Genomic DNA, 18,490 nt, shown 5'->3' with positions numbered 1-18,490 from the left:
TCTCCCTTTTTACTTCCTTTTGGATAAACAGACATATTAGGCAAGCATTTTGGAGCTTTCACCTAAATAACTACAGGTGGTGAGATAAGCTGCACAATATAATGGACCTTTCAGTATATTGTTGCACACACACCATCTATTTAGCAAATGCCCTTGTTATCAACAGCAGCCTTTTAAACTCACCTGAGCTAACAGGTATGTGCGCTGGTTACTCTGCTGCGCTTAAAATTTCTTTTTTGGTTTGCTACAATGCCTTTTCTGAAACGTTGTCTCCTTCTGCTGGAACACTGACTTCTTTCATTTAATGCCTGCAGACTATAAAAGAGAACCCAACCCAAAAAGTTTGGTTGATTAGTCTGTGGCATTCTGTTAAACTGTTGCTTATGGCGGTCTCTGTGAGCTTCTCAGCGACATTCAGCCAGCCAGGTATCCTGCCTGCAGTAGATGGAATGTGGCAATGGAACGCTGGCTGCGCGTGTCATAATAGGCTCTGAGCCTTTATATACCTGTGCACAGCAGCAGCCACCTTCAGTCTGCTGCTGGACAGCCAGCAGCAGCAGCAGCAGGAGAGGTATGTAATCAGGAGCCCTCCTGCTAAGGGTAGACAGCTGCTCGTTCCACCCCACCCCCCGCCTTAATTGGTTCTCCTCCCTTCCAACGGTGTTGAGGCGGGTGGGAACAGCAGGGGGTGAAGGTGCTGTGTTTAAAGAGGTGGAGTTATGCAGATCTAAAACGCGTGGATTGCAGCAGCAGCAAGCCGAAAAGTGCAGGCATGTAAGGGATCTAGAGGTTGACAACATGTCTTCTTAACGGGAGTCCAGGAGCTCATCTCCACAAATGGACTTTTCAGGATCCTTGGGTGGCTCCGTAGTTTGAAACCAATTCTGGTTATCGCTTCTCGGCCTTTTGGCTAAGATCAAGTGTAGTATCTGTTCTTATCAGTTTAATATCTGATACGTCCCCTATCTGGGGACCATATATTAAATGGATTTTTAGAACAGGGAGATGGAAAAAGAGCTTGCTCTGTCCACTCCACGCATTGACCTGGTATTGCAGTATCTCCAGGACCGGTGCACCCCTTCTTTAATGCAGTTTCTAAAATCAGAAAGAATTGAATTCAATGTTTTTTGTTCATTTTGCTTGTTTGTCGGATTTTGGGATGGATTCTTTGGCTTTGCTTTTCTTCTCCTCATTGGATTTTTCATGTTCAAAGTTGCAGAAGCCAGATTACAAGCTCATTTTGGTTCAACTTCAGCAACTGTGCATTGCATTGCCATGTAATGTGATGCAATGCTATCTTTCTAGCTCTCCCTTTTTACTTCCTTTTGGATAAACAGACATATTAGGCAAGCATTTTGGAGCTTTCACCTAAATAACTACAGGTGGTGAGATAAGCTGCACAATATAATTGACCTTTCAGTATATTGTTGCACAAACACCATCTATTTAGCAAATGCCCTTGTTATCAACAGCAGCCTTTTAAACTCACCTGAGCTAACAGGTATGTGCGCTGGTTACTCTGCTGCGCTTAAAATTTCTTTTTTGGTTTGCTACAATGCCTTTTCTGAAACGTTGTCTCCTTCTGCTGGAACACTGACTTCTTTCATTTAATGCCTACAGACTATAAAAGAGAACCCAACCCAAAAAGTTTGGTTGATTAGTCTGTGGCATTCTGTTAAACTGTTGCTTATGGCGGTCTCTGTGAGCTTCTCAGCGACATTCAGCCAGCCAGGTATCCTGCCTGCAGTAGATGGAATGTGGCAATGGAACGCTGGCTGCGCATGTCATAATAGGCTCTGAGCCTTTATATACCTGTGCACAGCAGCAGCCACCTTCAGTCTGCTGCTGGACAGCCAGCAGCAGCAGCAGCAGCAGGAGAGGTATGTAATCAGGAGCCCTCCTGCTCAGGGTAGACAGCTGCTCGTTCCACCCCACCCCCCGCCTTAATTGGTTCTCCTCCCTTCCAACGGTGTTGAGGCGGGTGGGAACAGCAGGGGGTGAAGGTGCTGTGTTTAAAGAGGTGGAGTTATGCAGATCTAAAACGCGTGGATTGCAGCAGCAGCAAGCCGAAAAGTGCAGGCATGTAAGGGATCTAGAGGTTGACAACATGTCTTCTTAACGGGAGTCCAGGAGCTCATCTCCACAAATGGACTTTTCAGGATCCTTGAGTGGCTCCGTAGTTTGAAACCAATTCTGGTTATCGCTTCTCGGCCTTTTGGCTAAGATCAAGTGTAGTATCTGTTCTTATCAGTTGAATATCTGATACGTCCCCTATCTGGGGACCATATATTAAATGGATTTTTAGAACAGGTAGATGGAAAAAGAGCTTGCTCTGTCCACTCCACGCATTGACCTGGTATTGCAGTATCTCCAGGACCGGTGCACCCCTTCTTTAATGCAGTTTCTAAAATCAGAAAGAATTGAATTCAATGTTTTTTGTTCATTTTGCTTGTTTGTCGGATTTTGGGATGGACTCTTTGGCTTTGCTTTTCTTCTCCTCATTGGATTTTTCATGTTCAAAGTTGCAGAAGCCAGATTACAAGCTCATTTTGGTTCAACTTCAGCAACTGTGCATTGCATTGCCATGTAATGTGATGCAATGCTATCTTTCTAGCTCTCCCTTTTTACTTCCTTTTGGATAAACAGACATATTAGGCAAGCATTTTGGAGCTTTCACCTAAATAACTACAGGTGGTGAGATAAGCTGCACAATATAATTGACCTTTCAGTATATTGTTGCACACACACCATCTATTTAGCAAATGCCCTTGTTATCAACAGCAGCCTTTTAAACTCACCTGAGCTAACAGGTATGTGCGCTGGTTACTCTGCTGCGCTTAAAATTTCTTTTTTGGTTTGCTACAATGCCTTTTCTGAAACGTTGTCTCCTTCTGCTGGAACACTGACTTCTTTCATTTAATGCCTGCAGACTATAAAAGAGAACCCAACCCAAAAAGTTTGGTTGATTAGTCTGTGGCATTCTGTTAAACTGTTGCTTATGGCGGTCTCTGTGAGCTTCTCAGCGACATTCAGCCAGCCAGGTATCCTGCCTGCAGTAGATGGAATGTGGCAATGGAACGCTGACTGCGCGTGTCATAATAGGCTCTGAGCCTTTATATACCTGTGCACAGCAGCAGCCACCTTCAGTCTGCTGCTGGACAGCCAGCAGCAGCAGCAGCAGGAGAGGTATGTAATCAGGAGCCCTCCTGCTAAGGGTAGACAGCTGCTCGTTCCACCCCACCCCCCGCCTTAATTGGTTCTCCTCCCTTCCAACGGTGTTGAGGCGGGTGGGAACAGCAGGGGGTGAAGGTGCTGTGTTTAAAGAGGTGGAGTTATGCAGATCTAAAACGCGTGGATTGCAGCAGCAGCAAGCCGAAAAGTGCAGGCATGTAAGGGATCTAGAGGTTGACAACATGTCTTCTTAACGGGAGTCCAGGAGCTCATCTCCACAAATGGACTTTTCAGGATCCTTGGGTGGCTCCGTAGTTTGAAACCAATTCTGGTTATCGCTTCTCGGCCTTTTGGCTAAGATCAAGTGTAGTATCTGTTCTTATCAGTTTAATATCTGATACGTCCCCTATCTGGGGACCATATATTAAATGGATTTTTAGAACAGGGAGATGGAAAAAGAGTTTGCTCTGTCCACTCCATGCATTGACCTGGTATTGCAGTATCTCCAGGACCGGTGCACCCCTTCTTTAATGCAGTTTCTAAAATCAGAAAGAATTGAATTCAATGTTTTTTGTTCATTTTGCTTGTTTGTCGGATTTTGGGATGGACTCTTTGGCTTTGCTTTTCTTCTCCTCATTGGATTTTTCATGTTCAAAGTTGCAGAAGCCAGATTACAAGCTCATTTTGGTTCAACTTCAGCAACTGTGCATTGCATTGCCATGTAATGTGATGCAATGCTATCTTTCTAGCTCTCCCTTTTTACTTCCTTTTGGATAAACAGACATATTAGGCAAGCATTTTGGAGCTTTCACCTAAATAACTACAGGTGGTGAGATAAGCTGCACAATATAATTGACCTTTCAGTATATTGTTGCACACACACCATCTATTTAGCAAATGCCCTTGTTATCAACAGCAGCCTTTTAAACTCACCTGAGCTAACAGGTATGTGCGCTGGTTACTCTGCTGCGCTTAAAATTTCTTTTTTGGTTTGCTACAATGCCTTTTCTGAAACGTTGTCTCCTTCTGCTGGAACACTGACTTCTTTCATTTAATGCCTGCAGACTATAAAAGAGAACCCAACCCAAAAAGTTTGGTTGATTAGTCTGTGGCATTCTGTTAAACTGTTGCTTATGGCGGTCTCTGTGAGCTTCTCAGCGACATTCAGCCAGCCAGGTATCCTGCCTGCAGTAGATGGAATGTGGCAATGGAACGCTGACTGCGCGTGTCATAATAGGCTCTGAGCCTTTATATACCTGTGCACAGCAGCAGCCACCTTCAGTCTGCTGCTGGACAGCCAGCAGCAGCAGGAGAGGTATGTAATCAGGAGCCCTCCTGCTAAGGGTAGACAGCTGCTCGTTCCACCCCACCCCCCGCCTTAATTGGTTCTCCTCCCTTCCAACGGTGTTGAGGCGGGTGGGAACAGCAGGGGGTGAAGGTGCTGTGTTTAAAGAGGTGGAGTTATGCAGATCTAAAACGCGTGGATTGCAGCAGCAGCAAGCCGAAAAGTGCAGGCATGTAAGGGATCTAGAGGTTGACAACATGTCTTCTTAACGGGAGTCCAGGAGCTCATCTCCACAAATGGACTTTTCAGGATCCTTGGGTGGCTCCGTAGTTTGAAACCAATTCTGGTTATCGCTTCTCGGCCTTTTGGCTAAGATCAAGTGTAGTATCTGTTCTTATCAGTTTAATATCTGATACGTCCCCTATCTGGGGACCATATATTAAATGGATTTTTAGAACAGGGAGATGGAAAAAGAGCTTGCTCTGTCCACTCCACGCATTGACCTGGTATTGCAGTATCTCCAGGACCGGTGCACCCCTTCTTTAATGCAGTTTCTAAAATCAGAAAGAATTGAATTCAATGTTTTTTGTTCATTTTGCTTGTTTGTCGGATTTTGGGATGGACTCTTTGGCTTTGCTTTTCTTCTCCTCATTGGATTTTTCATGTTCAAAGTTGCAGAAGCCAGATTACAAGCTCATTTTGGTTCAACTTCAGCAACTGTGCATTGCATTGCCATGTAATGTGATGCAATGCTATCTTTCTAGCTCTCCCTTTTTACTTCCTTTTGGATAAACAGACATATTAGGCAAGCATTTTGGAGCTTTCACCTAAATAACTACAGGTGGTGAGATAAGCTGCACAATATAATTGACCTTTCAGTATATTGTTGCACACACACCATCTATTTAGCAAATGCCCTTGTTATCAACAGCAGCCTTTTAAACTCACCTGAGCTAACAGGTATGTGCGCTGGTTACTCTGCTGCGCTTAAAATTTCTTTTTTGGTTTGCTACAATGCCTTTTCTGAAACGTTGTCTCCTTCTGCTGGAACACTGACTTCTTTCATTTAATGCCTGCAGACTATAAAAGAGAACCCAACCCAAAAAGTTTGGTTGATTAGTCTGTGGCATTCTGTTAAACTGTTGCTTATGGCGGTCTCTGTCAGCTTCTCAGCGACATTCAGCCAGCCAGGTATCCTGCCTGCAGTAGATGGAATGTGGCAATGGAACGCTGGCTGCGCGTGTCATAATAGGCTCTGAGCCTTTATATACCTGTGCACAGCAGCAGCCACCTTCAGTCTGCTGCTGGACAGCCAGCAGCAGCAGCAGCAGGAGAGGTATGTAATCAGGAGCCCTCCTGCTAAGGGTAGACAGCTGCTCGTTCCACCCCACCCCCCGCCTTAATTGGTTCTCCTCCCTTCCAACGGTGTTGAGGCGGGTGGGAACAGCAGGGGGTGAAGGTGCTGTGTTTAAAGAGGTGGAGTTATGCAGATCTAAAACGCGTGGATTGCAGCAGCAGCAAGCCGAAAAGTGCAGGCATGTAAGGGATCTAGAGGTTGACAACATGTCTTCTTAACGGGAGTCCAGGAGCTCATCTCCACAAATGGACTTTTCAGGATCCTTGGGTGGCTCCGTAGTTTGAAACCAATTCTGGTTATCGCTTCTCGGCCTTTTGGCTAAGATCAAGTGTAGTATCTGTTCTTATCAGTTTAATATCTGATACGTCCCCTATCTGGGGACCATATATTAAATGGATTTTTAGAACAGGGAGATGGAAAAAGAGCTTGCTCTGTCCACTCCACGCATTGACCTGGTATTGCAGTATCTCCAGGACCGGTGCACCCCTTCTTTAATGCAGTTTCTAAAATCAGAAAGAATTGAATTCAATGTTTTTTGTTCATTTTGCTTGTTTGTCGGATTTTGGGATGGACTCTTTGGCTTTGCTTTTCTTCTCCTCATTGGATTTTTCATGTTCAAAGTTGCAGAATCCAGATTACAAGCTCATTTTGGTTCAACTTCAGCAACTGTGCATTGCATTGCCATGTAATGTGATGCAATGCTATTTTTCTAGCTCTCCCTTTTTACTTCCTTTTGGATAAACAGACATATTAGGCAAGCATTTTGGAGCTTTCACCTAAATAACTACAGGTGGTGAGATAAGCTGCACAATATAATTGACCTTTCAGTATATTGTTGCACACACACCATCTATTTAGCAAATGCCCTTGTTATCAACAGCAGCCTTTTAAACTCACCTGAGCTAACAGGTATGTGCGCTGGTTACTCTGCTGCGCTTAAAATTTCTTTTTTGGTTTGCTACAATGCCTTTTCTGAAACGTTGTCTCCTTCTGCTGGAACACTGACTTCTTTCATTTAATGCCTGCAGACTATAAAAGAGAACCCAACCCAAAAAGTTTGGTTGATTAGTCTGTGGCATTCTGTTAAACTGTTGCTTATGGCGGTCTCTGTGAGCTTCTCAGCGACATTCAGCCAGCCAGGTATCCTGCCTGCAGTAGATGGAATGTGGCAATGGAACGCTGGCTGCGCGTGTCATAATAGGCTCTGAGCCTTTATATACCTGTGCACAGCAGCAGCCACCTTCAGTCTGCTGCTGGACAGCCAGCAGCAGCAGCAGCAGGAGAGGTATGTAATCAGGAGCCCTCCTGCTAAGGGTAGACAGCTGCTCGTTCCACCCCACCCCCCGCCTTAATTGGTTCTCCTCCCTTCCAACGGTGTTGAGGCGGGTCGGAACAGCAGGGGGTGAAGGTGCTGTGTTTAAAGAGGTGGAGTTATGCAGATCTAAAACGCGTGGACTGCTGCAGCAGCAAGCCGAAAAGTGCAGGCATGTAAGGGATCTAGAGGTTGACAACATGTCTTCTTAACGGGAGTCCAGGAGCTCATCTCCACAAATGGACTTTTCAGGATCCTTGGGTGGCTCCGTAGTTTGAAACCAATTCTGGTTATCGCTTCTCGGCCTTTTGGCTAAGATCAAGTGTAGTATCTGTTCTTATCAGTTTAATATCTGATACGTCCCCTATCTGGGGACCATATATTAAATGGATTTTTAGAACAGGGAGATGGAAAAAGAGCTTGCTCTGTCCACTCCACGCATTGACCTGGTATTGCAGTATCTCCAGGACTGGTGCACCCCTTCTTTAATGCAGTTTCTAAAATCAGAAAGAATTGAATTCAATGTTTTTTGTTCATTTTGCTTGTTTGTCGGATTTTGGGATGGACTCTTTGGCTTTGCTTTTCTTCTCCTCATTGGATTTTTCATGTTCAAAGTTGCAGAAGCCAGATTACAAGCTCATTTTGGTTCAACTTCAGCAACTGTGCATTGCATTGCCATGTAATGTGATGCAATGCTATCTTTCTAGCTCTCCCTTTTTACTTCCTTTTGGATAAACAGACATATTAGGCAAGCATTTTGGAGCTTTTACCTAAATAACTACAGGTGGTGAGATAAGCTGCACAATATAATTGACCTTTCAGTATATTGTTGCACACACACCATCTATTTAGCAAATGCCCTTGTTATCAACAGCAGCCTTTTAAACTCACCTGAGCTAACAGGTATGTGCGCTGGTTACTCTGCTGCGCTTAAAATTTCTTTTTTGGTTTGCTACAATGCCTTTTCTGAAACGTTGTCTCCTTCTGCTGGAACACTGACTTCTTTCATTTAATGCCTGCAGACTATAAAAGAGAACCCAACCCAAAAAGTTTGGTTGATTAGTCTGTGGCATTCTGTTAAACTGTTGCTTATGGCGGTCTCTGTGAGCTTCTCAGCGACATTCAGCCAGCCAGGTATCCTGCCTGCAGTAGATGGAATGTGGCAATGGAACGCTGGCTGCGCGTGTCATAATAGGCTCTGAGCCTTTATATACCTGTGCACAGCAGCAGCCACCTTCAGTCTGCTGCTGGACAGCCAGCAGCAGCAGCAGCAGGAGAGGTATGTAATCAGGAGCCCTCCTGCTAAGGGTAGACAGCTGCTCGTTCCACCCCACCCCCCGCCTTAATTGGTTCTCCTCCCTTCCAACGGTGTTGAGGCGGGTGGGAACAGCAGGGGGTGAAGGTGCTGTGTTTAAAGAGGTGGAGTTATGCAGATCTAAAACGCGTGGATTGCAGCAGCAGCAAGCCGAAAAGTGCAGGCATGTAAGGGATCTAGAGGTTGACAACATGTCTTCTTAACGGGAGTCCAGGAGCTCATCTCCACAAATGGACTTTTCAGGATCCTTGGGTGGCTCCGTAGTTTGAAACCAATTCTGGTTATCGCTTCTCGGCCTTTTGGCTAAGATCAAGTGTAGTATCTGTTCTTATCAGTTTAATATCTGATACGTCCCCTATCTGGGGACCATATATTAAATGGATTTTTAGAACAGGGAGATGGAAAAAGAGCTTGCTCTGTCCACTCCACGCATTGACCTGGTATTGCAGTATCTCCAGGACCGGTGCACCCCTTCTTTAATGCAGTTTCTAAAATCAGAAAGAATTGAATTCAATGTTTTTTGTTCATTTTGCTTGTTTGTCGGATTTTGGGATGGACTCTTTGGCTTTGCTTTTCTTCTCCTCATTGGATTTTTCATGTTCAAAGTTGCAGAAGCCAGATTACAAGCTCATTTTGGTTCAACTTCAGCAACTGTGCATTGCATTGCCATGTAATGTGATGCAATGCTATCTTTCTAGCTCTCCCTTTTTACTTCCTTTTGGATAAACAGACATATTAGGCAAGCATTTTGGAGCTTTCACCTAAATAACTACAGGTGGTGAGATAAGCTGCACAATATAATTGACCTTTCAGTATATTGTTGCACACACACCATCTATTTAGCAAATGCCCTTGTTATCAACAGCAGCCTTTTAAACTCACCTGAGCTAACAGGTATGTGCGCTGGTTACTCTGCTGCGCTTAAAATTTCTTTTTTGGTTTGCTACAATGCCTTTTCTGAAACGTTGTCTCCTTCTGCTGGAACACTGACTTCTTTCATTTAATGCCTGCAGACTATAAAAGAGAACCCAACCCAAAAAGTTTGGTTGATTAGTCTGTGGCATTCTGTTAAACTGTTGCTTATGGCGGTCTCTGTGAGCTTCTCAGCGACATTCAGCCAGCCAGGTATCCTGCCTGCAGTAGATGGAATGTGGCAATGGAACGCTGGCTGCGCGTGTCATAATAGGCTCTGAGCCTTTATATACCTGTGCACAGCAGCAGCCACCTTCAGTCTGCTGCTGGACAGCCAGCAGCAGCAGCAGCAGGAGAGGTATGTAATCAGGAGCCCTCCTGCTAAGGGTAGACAGCTGCTCGTTCCACCCCACCCCCCGCCTTAATTGGTTCTCCTCCCTTCCAACGGTGTTGAGGCGGGTGGGAACAGCAGGGGGTGAAGGTGCTGTGTTTAAAGAGGTGGAGTTATGCAGATCTAAAACGCGTGGATTGCAGCAGCAGCAAGCCGAAAAGTGCAGGCATGTAAGGGATCTAGAGGTTGACAACATGTCTTCTTAACGGGAGTCCAGGAGCTCATCTCCACAAATGGACTTTTCAGGATCCTTGGGTGGCTCCGTAGTTTGAAACCAATTCTGGTTATCGCTTCTCGGCCTTTTGGCTAAGATCAAGTGTAGTATCTGTTCTTATCAGTTTAATATCTGATACATCCCCTATCTGGGGACCATATATTAAATGGATTTTTAGAACAGGGAGATGGAAAAAGAGCTTGCTCTGTCCACTCCACGCATTGACCTGGTATTGCAGTATCTCCAGGACCGGTGCACCCCTTCTTTAATGCAGTTTCTAAAATCAGAAAGTATTGAATTCAATGTTTTTTGTTCATTTTGCTTGTTTGTCGGATTTTGGGATGGACTCTTTGGCTTTGCTTTTCTTCTCCTCATTGGATTTTTCATGTTCAAAGTTGCAGAAGCCAGATTACAAGCTCATTTTGGTTCAACTTCAGCAACTGTGCATTGCATTGCCATGTAATGTGATGCAATGCTATCTTTCTAGCTCTCCCTTTTTACTTCCTTTTGGATAAACAGACATATTAGGCAAGCATTTTGGAGCTTTCACCTAAATAACTACAGGTGGTGAGATAAGCTGCACAATATAATTGACCTTTCAGTATATTGTTGCACACACACCATCTATTTAGCAAATGCCCTTGTTATCAACAGCAGCCTTTTAAACTCACCTGAGCTAACAGGTATGTGCGCTGGTTACTCTGCTGCGCTTAAAATTTATTTTTTGGTTTGCTACAATGCCTTTTCTGAAACGTTGTCTCCTTCTGCTGGAACACTGACTTCTTTCATTTAATGCCTGCAGACTATAAAAGAGAACCCAACCCAAAAAGTTTGGTTGATTAGTCTGTGGCATTCTGTTAAACTGTTGCTTATGGCGGTCTCTGTGAGCTTCTCAGCGACATTCAGCCAGCCAGGTATCCTGCCTGCAGTAGATGGAATGTGGCAATGGAACGCTGGCTGCGCGTGTCATAATAGGCTCTGAGCCTTTATATACCTGTGCACAGCAGCAGCCACCTTCAGTCTGCTGCTGGACAGCCAGCAGCAGCAGCAGCAGGAGAGGTATGTAATCAGGAGCCCTCCTGCTAAGGGTAGACAGCTGCTCGTTCCACCCCACCCCCCGCCTTAATTGGTTCTCCTCCCTTCCAACGGTGTTGAGGCGGGTGGGAACAGCAGGGGGTGAAGGTGCTGTGTTTAAAGAGGTGGAGTTATGCAGATCTAAAACGCGTGGATTGCAGCAGCAGCAAGCCGAAAAGTGCAGGCATGTAAGGGATCTAGAGGTTGACAACATGTCTTCTTAACGGGAGTCCAGGAGCTCATCTCCACAAATGGACTTTTCAGGATCCTTGGGTGGCTCCGTAGTTTGAAACCAATTCTGGTTATCGCTTCTCGGCCTTTTGGCTAAGATCAAGTGTAGTATCTGTTCTTATCAGTTTAATATCTGATACGTCCCCTATCTGGGGACCATATATTAAATGGATTTTTAGAACAGGGAGATGGAAAAAGAGCTTGCTCTGTCCACTCCACGCATTGACCTGGTATTGCAGTTTCTCCAGGACCGGTGCACCCCTTCTTTAATGCAGTTTCTAAAATCAGAAAGAATTGAATTCAATGTTTTTTGTTCATTTTGCTTGTTTGTCGGATTTTGGGATGGACTCTTTGGCTTTGCTTTTCTTCTCATTGGATTTTTCATGTTCAAAGTTGCAGAAGCCAGATTACAAGCTCATTTTGGTTCAACTTCAGCAACTGTGCATTGCATTGCCATGTAATGTGATGCAATGCTATCTTTCTAGCTCTCCCTTTTTACTTCCTTTTGGATAAACAGACATATTAGGCAAGCATTTTGGAGCTTTCACCTAAATAACTACAGGTGGTGAGATAAGCTGCACAATATAATTGACCTTTCAGTATATTGTTGCACACACACCATCTATTTAGCAAATGCCCTTGTTATCAACAGCAGCCTTTTAAACTCACCTGAGCTAACAGGTATGTGCGCTGGTTACTCTGCTGCGCTTAAAATTTCTTTTTTGGTTTGCTACAATGCCTTTTCTGAAACGTTGTCTCCTTCTGCTGGAACACTGACTTCTTTCATTTAATGCCTGCAGACTATAAAAGAGAACCCAACCCAAAAAGTTTGGTTGATTAGTCTGTGGCATTCTGTTAAACTGTTGCTTATGGCGGTCTCTGTGAGCTTCTCAGCGACATTCAGCCAGCCAGGTATCCTGCCTGCAGTAGATGGAATGTGGCAATGGAACGCTGGCTGCGCGTGTCATAATAGGCTCTGAGCCTTTATATACCTGTGCACAGCAGCAGCCACCTTCAGTCTGCTGCTGGACAGCCAGCAGCAGCAGCAGCAGGAGAGGTATGTAATCAGGAGCCCTCCTGTTAAGGGTAGACAGCTGCTCGTTCCACCCCACCCCCCGCCTTAATTGGTTCTCCTCCCTTCCAACGGTGTTGAGGCGGGTGGGAACAGCAGGGGGTGAAGGTGCTGTGTTTAAAGAGGTGGAGTTATGCAGATCTAAAACGCGTGGATTGCAGCAGCAGCAAGCCGAAAAGTGCAGGCATGTAAGGGATCTAGAGGTTGACAACATGTCTTCTTAACGGGAGTCCAGGAGCTCATCTCCACAAATGGACTTTTCAGGATCCTTGGGTGGCTCCGTAGTTTGAAACCAATTCTGGTTATCGCTTCTCGGCCTTTTGGCTAAGATCAAGTGTAGTATCTGTTCTTATCAGTTTAATATCTGATACGTCCCCTATCTGGGGACCATATATTAAATGGATTTTTAGAACAGGGAGATGGAAAAAGAGCTTGCTCTGTCCACTCCACGCATTGACCTGGTATTGCAGTATCTCCAGGACCGGTGCACCCCTTCTTTAATGCAGTTTCTAAAATCAGAAAGAATTGAATTCAATGTTTTTTGTTCATTTTGCTTGTTTGTCGGATTTTGGGATGGACTCTTTGGCTTTGCTTTTCTTCTCCTCATTGGATTTTTCATGTTCAAAGTTGCAGAAGCCAGATTACAAGCTCATTTTGGTTCAACTTCAGCAACTGTGCATTGCATTGCCATGTAATGTGATGCAATGCTATCTTTCTAGCTCTCCCTTTTTACTTCCTTTTGGATAAACAGACATATTAGGCAAGCATTTTGGAGCTTTCACCTAAATAACTACAGGTGGTGAGATAAGCTGCACAATATAATTGACCTTTCAGTATATTGTTGCACACACACCATCTATTTAGCAAATGCCCTTGTTATCAACAGCAGCCTTTTAAACTCACCTGAGCTAACAGGTATGTGCGCTGGTTACTCTGCTGCGCTTAAAATTTCTTTTTTGGTTTGCTACAATGCCTTTTCTGAAACGTTGTCTCCTTCTGCTGGAACACTGACTTCTTTCATTTAATGCCTGCAGACTATAAAAGAGAACCCAACCCAAAAAGTTTGGTTGATTAGTCTGTGGCATTCTGTTAAACTGTTGCTTATGGCGGTCTCTGTGAGCTTCTCAGCGACATTCAGCCAGCCAGGTATCCTGCCTGCAGTAGATGGAATGTGGCAATGGAACGCTGGCTGCGCGTGTCATAATAGGCTCTGAGCCTTTATATACCTGTGCACAGCAGCAGCCACCTTCAGTCTGCTGCTGGACAGCCAGCAGCAGCAGCAGCAGGAGAGGTATGTAATCAGGAGCCCTCCTGCTAAGGGTAGACAGCTGCTCGTTCCACCCCACCCCCCGCCTTAATTGGTTCTCCTCCCTTCCAACGGTGTTGAGGCGGGTGGGAACAGCAGGGGGTGAAGGTGCTGTGTTTAAAGAGGTGGAGTTATGCAGATCTAAAATGCGTGGATTGCAGCAGCAGCAAGCCGAAAAGTGCAGGCATGTAAGGGATCTAGAGGTTGACAACATGTCTTCTTAACGGGAGTCCAGGAGCTCATCTCCACAAATGGACTTTTCAGGATCCTTGGGTGGCTCCGTAGTTTGAAACCAATTCTGGTTATCGCTTCTCGGCCTTTTGGCTAAGATCAAGTGTAGTATCTGTTCTTATCAGTTTAATATCTGATACGTCCCCTATCTGGGGACCATATATTAAATGGATTTTTAGCACAGGGAGATGGAAAAAGAGCTTGCTCTGTCCACTCCACGCATTGACCTGGTATTGCAGTATCTCCAGGACCGGTGCACCCCTTCTTTAATGCAGTTTCTAAAATCAGAAAGAATTGAATTCAATGTTTTTTGTTCATTTTGCTTGTTTGTCGGATTTTGGGATGGACTCTTTGGCTTTGCTTTTCTTCTCATTGGATTTTTCATGTTCAAAGTTGCAGAAGCCAGATTACAAGCTCATTTTGGTTCAACTTCAGCAACTGTGCATTGCATTGCCATGTAATGTGATGCAATGCTATCTTTCTAGCTCTCCCTTTTTACTTCCTTTTGGATAAACAGACATATTAGGCAAGCATTTTGGAGCTTTCACCTAAATAACTACAGGTGGTGAGATAAGCTGCACAATATAATTGACCTTTCAGTATATTGTTGCACACACACCATCTATTTAGCAAATGCCCTTGTTATCAACAGCAGCCTTTTAAACTCACCTGAGCTAACAGGTATGTGCGCTGGTTACTCTGCTGCGCTTAAAATTTCTTTTTTGGTTTGCTACAATGCCTTTTCTGAAACGTTGTCTCCTTCTGCTGGAACACTGACTTCTTTCATTTAATGCCTGCAGACTATAAAAGAGAACCCAACCCAAAAAGTTTGGTTGATTAGTCTGTGGCATTCTGTTAAACTGTTGCTTATGGCGGTCTCTGTGAGCTTCTCAGCGACATTCAGCCAGCCAGGTATCCTGCCTGCAGTAGATGGAATGTGGCAATGGAACGCTGGCTGCGCGTGTCATAATAGGCTCTGAGCCTTTATATACCTGTGCACAGCAGCAGCCACCTTCAGTCTGCTGCTGGACAGCCAGCAGCAGCAGCAGCAGGAGAGGTATGTAATCAGGAGCCCTCCTGTTAAGGGTAGACAGCTGCTCGTTCCACCCCACCCCCCGCCTTAATTGGTTCTCCTCCCTTCCAACGGTGTTGAGGCGGGTGGGAACAGCAGGGGGTGAAGGTGCTGTGTTTAAAGAGGTGGAGTTATGCAGATCTAAAACGCGTGGATTGCAGCAGCAGCAAGCCGAAAAGTGCAGGCATGTAAGGGATCTAGAGGTTGACAACATGTCTTCTTAACGGGAGTCCAGGAGCTCATCTCCACAAATGGACTTTTCAGGATCCTTGGGTGGCTCCGTAGTTTGAAACCAATTCTGGTTATCGCTTCTCGGCCTTTTGGCTAAGATCAAGTGTAGTATCTGTTCTTATCAGTTTAATATCTGATACGTCCCCTATCTGGGGACCATATATTAAATGGATTTTTAGAACAGGGAGATGGAAAAAGAGCTTGCTCTGTCCACTCCACGCATTAACCTGGTATTGCAGTATCTCCAGGACCGGTGCACCCCTTCTTTAATGCAGTTTCTAAAATCAGAAAGAATTGAATTCAATGTTTTTTGTTCATTTTGCTTGTTTGTCGGATTTTGGGATGGACTCTTTGGCTTTGCTTTTCTTCTCCTCATTGGATTTTTCATGTTCAAAGTTGCAGAAGCCAGATTACAAGCTCATTTTGGTTCAACTTCAGCAACTGTGCATTGCATTGCCATGTAATGTGATGCAATGCTATCTTTCTAGCTCTCCCTTTTTACTTCCTTTTGGATAAACAGACATATTAGGCAAGCATTTTGGAGCTTTCACCTAAATAACTACAGGTGGTGAGATAAGCTGCACAATATAATTGACCTTTCAGTATATTGTTGCACACACACCATCTATTTAGCAAATGCCCTTGTTATCAACAGCAGCCTTTTAAACTCACCTGAGCTAACAGGTATGTGCGCTGGTTACTCTGCTGCGCTTAAAATTTCTTTTTTGGTTTGCTACAATGCCTTTTCTGAAACGTTGTCTCCTTCTGCTGGAACACTGACTTCTTTCATTTAATGCCTGCAGACTATAAAAAGAACCCAACCCAAAAAGTTTGGTTGATTAGTCTGTGGCATTCTGTTAAACTGTTGCTTATGGCGGTCTCTGTGAGCTTCTCAGCGACATTCAGCCAGCCAGGTATCCTGCCTGCAGTAGATGGAATGTGGCAATGGAACGCTGGCTGCGCGTGTCATAATAGGCTCTGAGCCTTTATATACCTGTGCACAGCAGCAGCCACCTTCAGTCTGCTGCTGGACAGCCAGCAGCAGCAGCAGCAGGAGAGGTATGTAATCAGGAGCCCTCCTGCTAAGGGTAGACAGCTGCTCGTTCCACCCCACCCCCCGCCTTAATTGGTTCTCCTCCCTTCCAACGGTGTTGAGGCGGGTGGGAACAGCAGGGGGTGAAGGTGCTGTGTTTAAAGAGGTGGAGTTATGCAGATCTAAAACGCGTGGATTGCAGCAGCAGCAAGCCGAAAAGTGCAGGCATGTAAGGGATCTAGAGGTTGACAACATGTCTTCTTAACGGGAGTCCAGGAGCTCATCTCCACAAATGGACTTTTCAGGATCCTTGGGTGGCTCCGTAGTTTGAAACCAATTCTGGTTATCGCTTCTCGGCCTTTTGGCTAAGATCAAGTGTAGTATCTGTTCTTATCAGTTTAATATCTGATACGTCCCCTATCTGGGGACCGTATATTAAATGGATTTTTAGAACAGGGAGATGGAAAAAGAGCTTGCTCTGTCCACTCCACGCATTGACCTGGTATTGCAGTATCTCCAGGACCGGTGCACCCCTTCTTTAATGCAGTTTCTAAAATCAGAAAGAATTGAATTCAATGTTTTTTGTTCATTTTGCTTGTTTGTCGGATTTTGGGAAGCTCATTTTGGTTCAACTTCAGCAACTGTGCATTGCATTGCCATGTAATGTGATGCAATGCTATCTTTCTAGCTCTCCCTTTTTACTTCCTTTTGGATAAACAGACATATTAGGCAAGCATTTTGGAGCTTTCACCTAAATAACTACAGGTGGTGAGATAAGCTGCACAATATAATTGACCTTTCAGTATATTGTTGCACACACACCATCTATTTAGCAAATGCCCTTGTTATCAACAGCAGCCTTTTAAACTCACCTGAGCTAACAGGTATGTGCGCTGGTTACTCTGCTGCGCTTAAAATTTCTTTTTTGGTTTGCTACAATGCCTTTTCTGAAACGTTGTCTCCTTCTGCTGGAACACTGACTTCTTTCATTTAATGCCTGCAGACTATAAAAGAGAACCCAACCCAAAAAGTTTGGTTGATTAGTCTGTGGCATTCTGTTAAACTGTTGCTTATGGCGGTCTCTGTGAGCATCTCAGCGACATTCAGCCAGCCAGGTATCCTGCCTGCAGTAGATGGAATGTGGCAATGGAACGCTGGCTGCGCGTGTCATAATAGGCTCTGAGCCTTTATATACCTGTGCACAGCAGCAGCCACCTTCATTCTGCTGCTGGACAGCCAGCAGCAGCAGCAGCAGCAGCAGGAGAGGTATGTAATCAGGAGCCCTCCTGCTAAGGGTAGACAGCTGCTCGTTCCACCCCACCCCCCGCCTTAATTGGTTCTCCTCCCTTCCAACGGTGTTGAGGCGGGTGGGAACAGCAGGGGGTGAAGGTGCTGTGTTTAAAGAGGTGGAGTTATGCAGATCTAAAACGCGTGGATTGCAGCAGCAGCAAGCCGAAAAGTGCAGGCATGTAAGGGATCTAGAGGTTGACAACATGTCTTCTTAACGGGAGTCCAGGAGCTCATCTCCACAAATGGACTTTTCAGGATCCTTGGGTGGCTCCGTAGTTTGAAACCAATTCTGGTTATCGCTTCTCGGCCTTTTGGCTAAGATCAAGTGTAGTATCTGTTCTTATCAGTTTAATATCTGATACGTCCCCTATCTGGGGACCATATATTAAATGGATTTTTAGAACAGGGAGATGGAAAAAGAGCTTGCTCTGTCCACTCCACGCATTGACCTGGTATTGCAGTATCTCCAGGACCAGTGCACCCCTTCTTTAATGCAGTTTCTAAAATCAGAAAGAATTGAATTCAATGTTTTTTGTTCATTTTGCTTGTTTGTCGGATTTTGGGATGGACTCTTTGGCTTTGCTTTTCTTCTCCTCATTGGATTTTTCATGTTCAAAGTTGCAGAAGCCAGATTACAAGCTCATTTTGGTTCAACTTCAGCAACTGTGCATTGCATTGCCATGTAATGTGATGCAATGCTATCTTTCTAGCTCTCCCTTTTTACTTCCTTTTGGATAAACAGACATATTAGGCAAGCATTTTGGAGCTTTTACCTAAATAACTACAGGTGGTGAGATAAGTTGCACAATATAATTGACCTTTCAGTATATTGTTGCACACACACCATCTATTTAGCAAATGCCCTTGTTATCAACAGCAGCCTTTTAAACTCACCTGAGCTAACAGGTATGTGCGCTGGTTACTCTGCTGCGCTTAAAATTTCTTTTTTGGTTTGCTACAATGCCTTTTCTGAAACGTTGTCTCCTTCTGCTG

General features: G+C 44.8%; 14 non-coding genes across 14 annotated transcripts; all 14 read left to right on the top strand.

The window, feature by feature from the left end:
* Positions 1-890: 890 nt before the first annotated feature.
* LOC141239998 (U2 spliceosomal RNA) lies at positions 891-1,081 on the top strand. Its single transcript, XR_012305319.1, has one exon. It is a non-coding gene; the product is annotated as a U2 spliceosomal RNA (small nuclear RNA).
* A 1,118-nt stretch (positions 1,082-2,199) lies between these two features.
* On the top strand, positions 2,200-2,390 carry LOC141240043 (U2 spliceosomal RNA). Its single transcript, XR_012305362.1, has one exon. It is a non-coding gene; the product is annotated as a U2 spliceosomal RNA (small nuclear RNA).
* Positions 2,391-3,505: 1,115 nt separating this feature from the next.
* LOC141240031 (U2 spliceosomal RNA) lies at positions 3,506-3,696 on the top strand. The gene has a single exon (XR_012305351.1). It is a non-coding gene; the product is annotated as a U2 spliceosomal RNA (small nuclear RNA).
* A 1,109-nt stretch (positions 3,697-4,805) lies between these two features.
* Positions 4,806-4,996, top strand: LOC141239987 (U2 spliceosomal RNA). Its single transcript, XR_012305308.1, has one exon. It is a non-coding gene; the product is annotated as a U2 spliceosomal RNA (small nuclear RNA).
* A 1,115-nt stretch (positions 4,997-6,111) lies between these two features.
* LOC141240112 (U2 spliceosomal RNA) lies at positions 6,112-6,302 on the top strand. Its single transcript, XR_012305414.1, has one exon. It is a non-coding gene; the product is annotated as a U2 spliceosomal RNA (small nuclear RNA).
* A 1,115-nt stretch (positions 6,303-7,417) lies between these two features.
* LOC141240014 (U2 spliceosomal RNA) lies at positions 7,418-7,608 on the top strand. Its single transcript, XR_012305334.1, has one exon. It is a non-coding gene; the product is annotated as a U2 spliceosomal RNA (small nuclear RNA).
* Positions 7,609-8,723: 1,115 nt separating this feature from the next.
* On the top strand, positions 8,724-8,914 carry LOC141240101 (U2 spliceosomal RNA). Its single transcript, XR_012305403.1, has one exon. It is a non-coding gene; the product is annotated as a U2 spliceosomal RNA (small nuclear RNA).
* A 1,115-nt stretch (positions 8,915-10,029) lies between these two features.
* LOC141240018 (U2 spliceosomal RNA) lies at positions 10,030-10,220 on the top strand. Its single transcript, XR_012305338.1, has one exon. It is a non-coding gene; the product is annotated as a U2 spliceosomal RNA (small nuclear RNA).
* A 1,115-nt stretch (positions 10,221-11,335) lies between these two features.
* On the top strand, positions 11,336-11,526 carry LOC141240010 (U2 spliceosomal RNA). The gene has a single exon (XR_012305331.1). It is a non-coding gene; the product is annotated as a U2 spliceosomal RNA (small nuclear RNA).
* A 1,112-nt stretch (positions 11,527-12,638) lies between these two features.
* LOC141240089 (U2 spliceosomal RNA) lies at positions 12,639-12,829 on the top strand. The gene has a single exon (XR_012305392.1). It is a non-coding gene; the product is annotated as a U2 spliceosomal RNA (small nuclear RNA).
* A 1,115-nt stretch (positions 12,830-13,944) lies between these two features.
* Positions 13,945-14,135, top strand: LOC141240012 (U2 spliceosomal RNA). Its single transcript, XR_012305332.1, has one exon. It is a non-coding gene; the product is annotated as a U2 spliceosomal RNA (small nuclear RNA).
* A 1,112-nt stretch (positions 14,136-15,247) lies between these two features.
* LOC141240027 (U2 spliceosomal RNA) lies at positions 15,248-15,438 on the top strand. Its single transcript, XR_012305347.1, has one exon. It is a non-coding gene; the product is annotated as a U2 spliceosomal RNA (small nuclear RNA).
* A 1,114-nt stretch (positions 15,439-16,552) lies between these two features.
* LOC141240013 (U2 spliceosomal RNA) lies at positions 16,553-16,743 on the top strand. The gene has a single exon (XR_012305333.1). It is a non-coding gene; the product is annotated as a U2 spliceosomal RNA (small nuclear RNA).
* A 1,049-nt stretch (positions 16,744-17,792) lies between these two features.
* On the top strand, positions 17,793-17,983 carry LOC141239980 (U2 spliceosomal RNA). Its single transcript, XR_012305302.1, has one exon. It is a non-coding gene; the product is annotated as a U2 spliceosomal RNA (small nuclear RNA).
* Positions 17,984-18,490: the final 507 nt, after the last annotated feature.

The sequence above is a fragment of the Phyllobates terribilis genome, unplaced genomic scaffold (assembly GCF_046119375.1).
Source record: "Phyllobates terribilis strain yellow unplaced genomic scaffold, ASM4611937v1 Scaffold_782__1_contigs__length_678473, whole genome shotgun sequence".
NCBI classification, from domain to species: domain Eukaryota; kingdom Metazoa; phylum Chordata; class Amphibia; order Anura; family Dendrobatidae; genus Phyllobates; species Phyllobates terribilis.
This window is presented reverse-complemented; position numbering and strand designations above follow the sequence as displayed.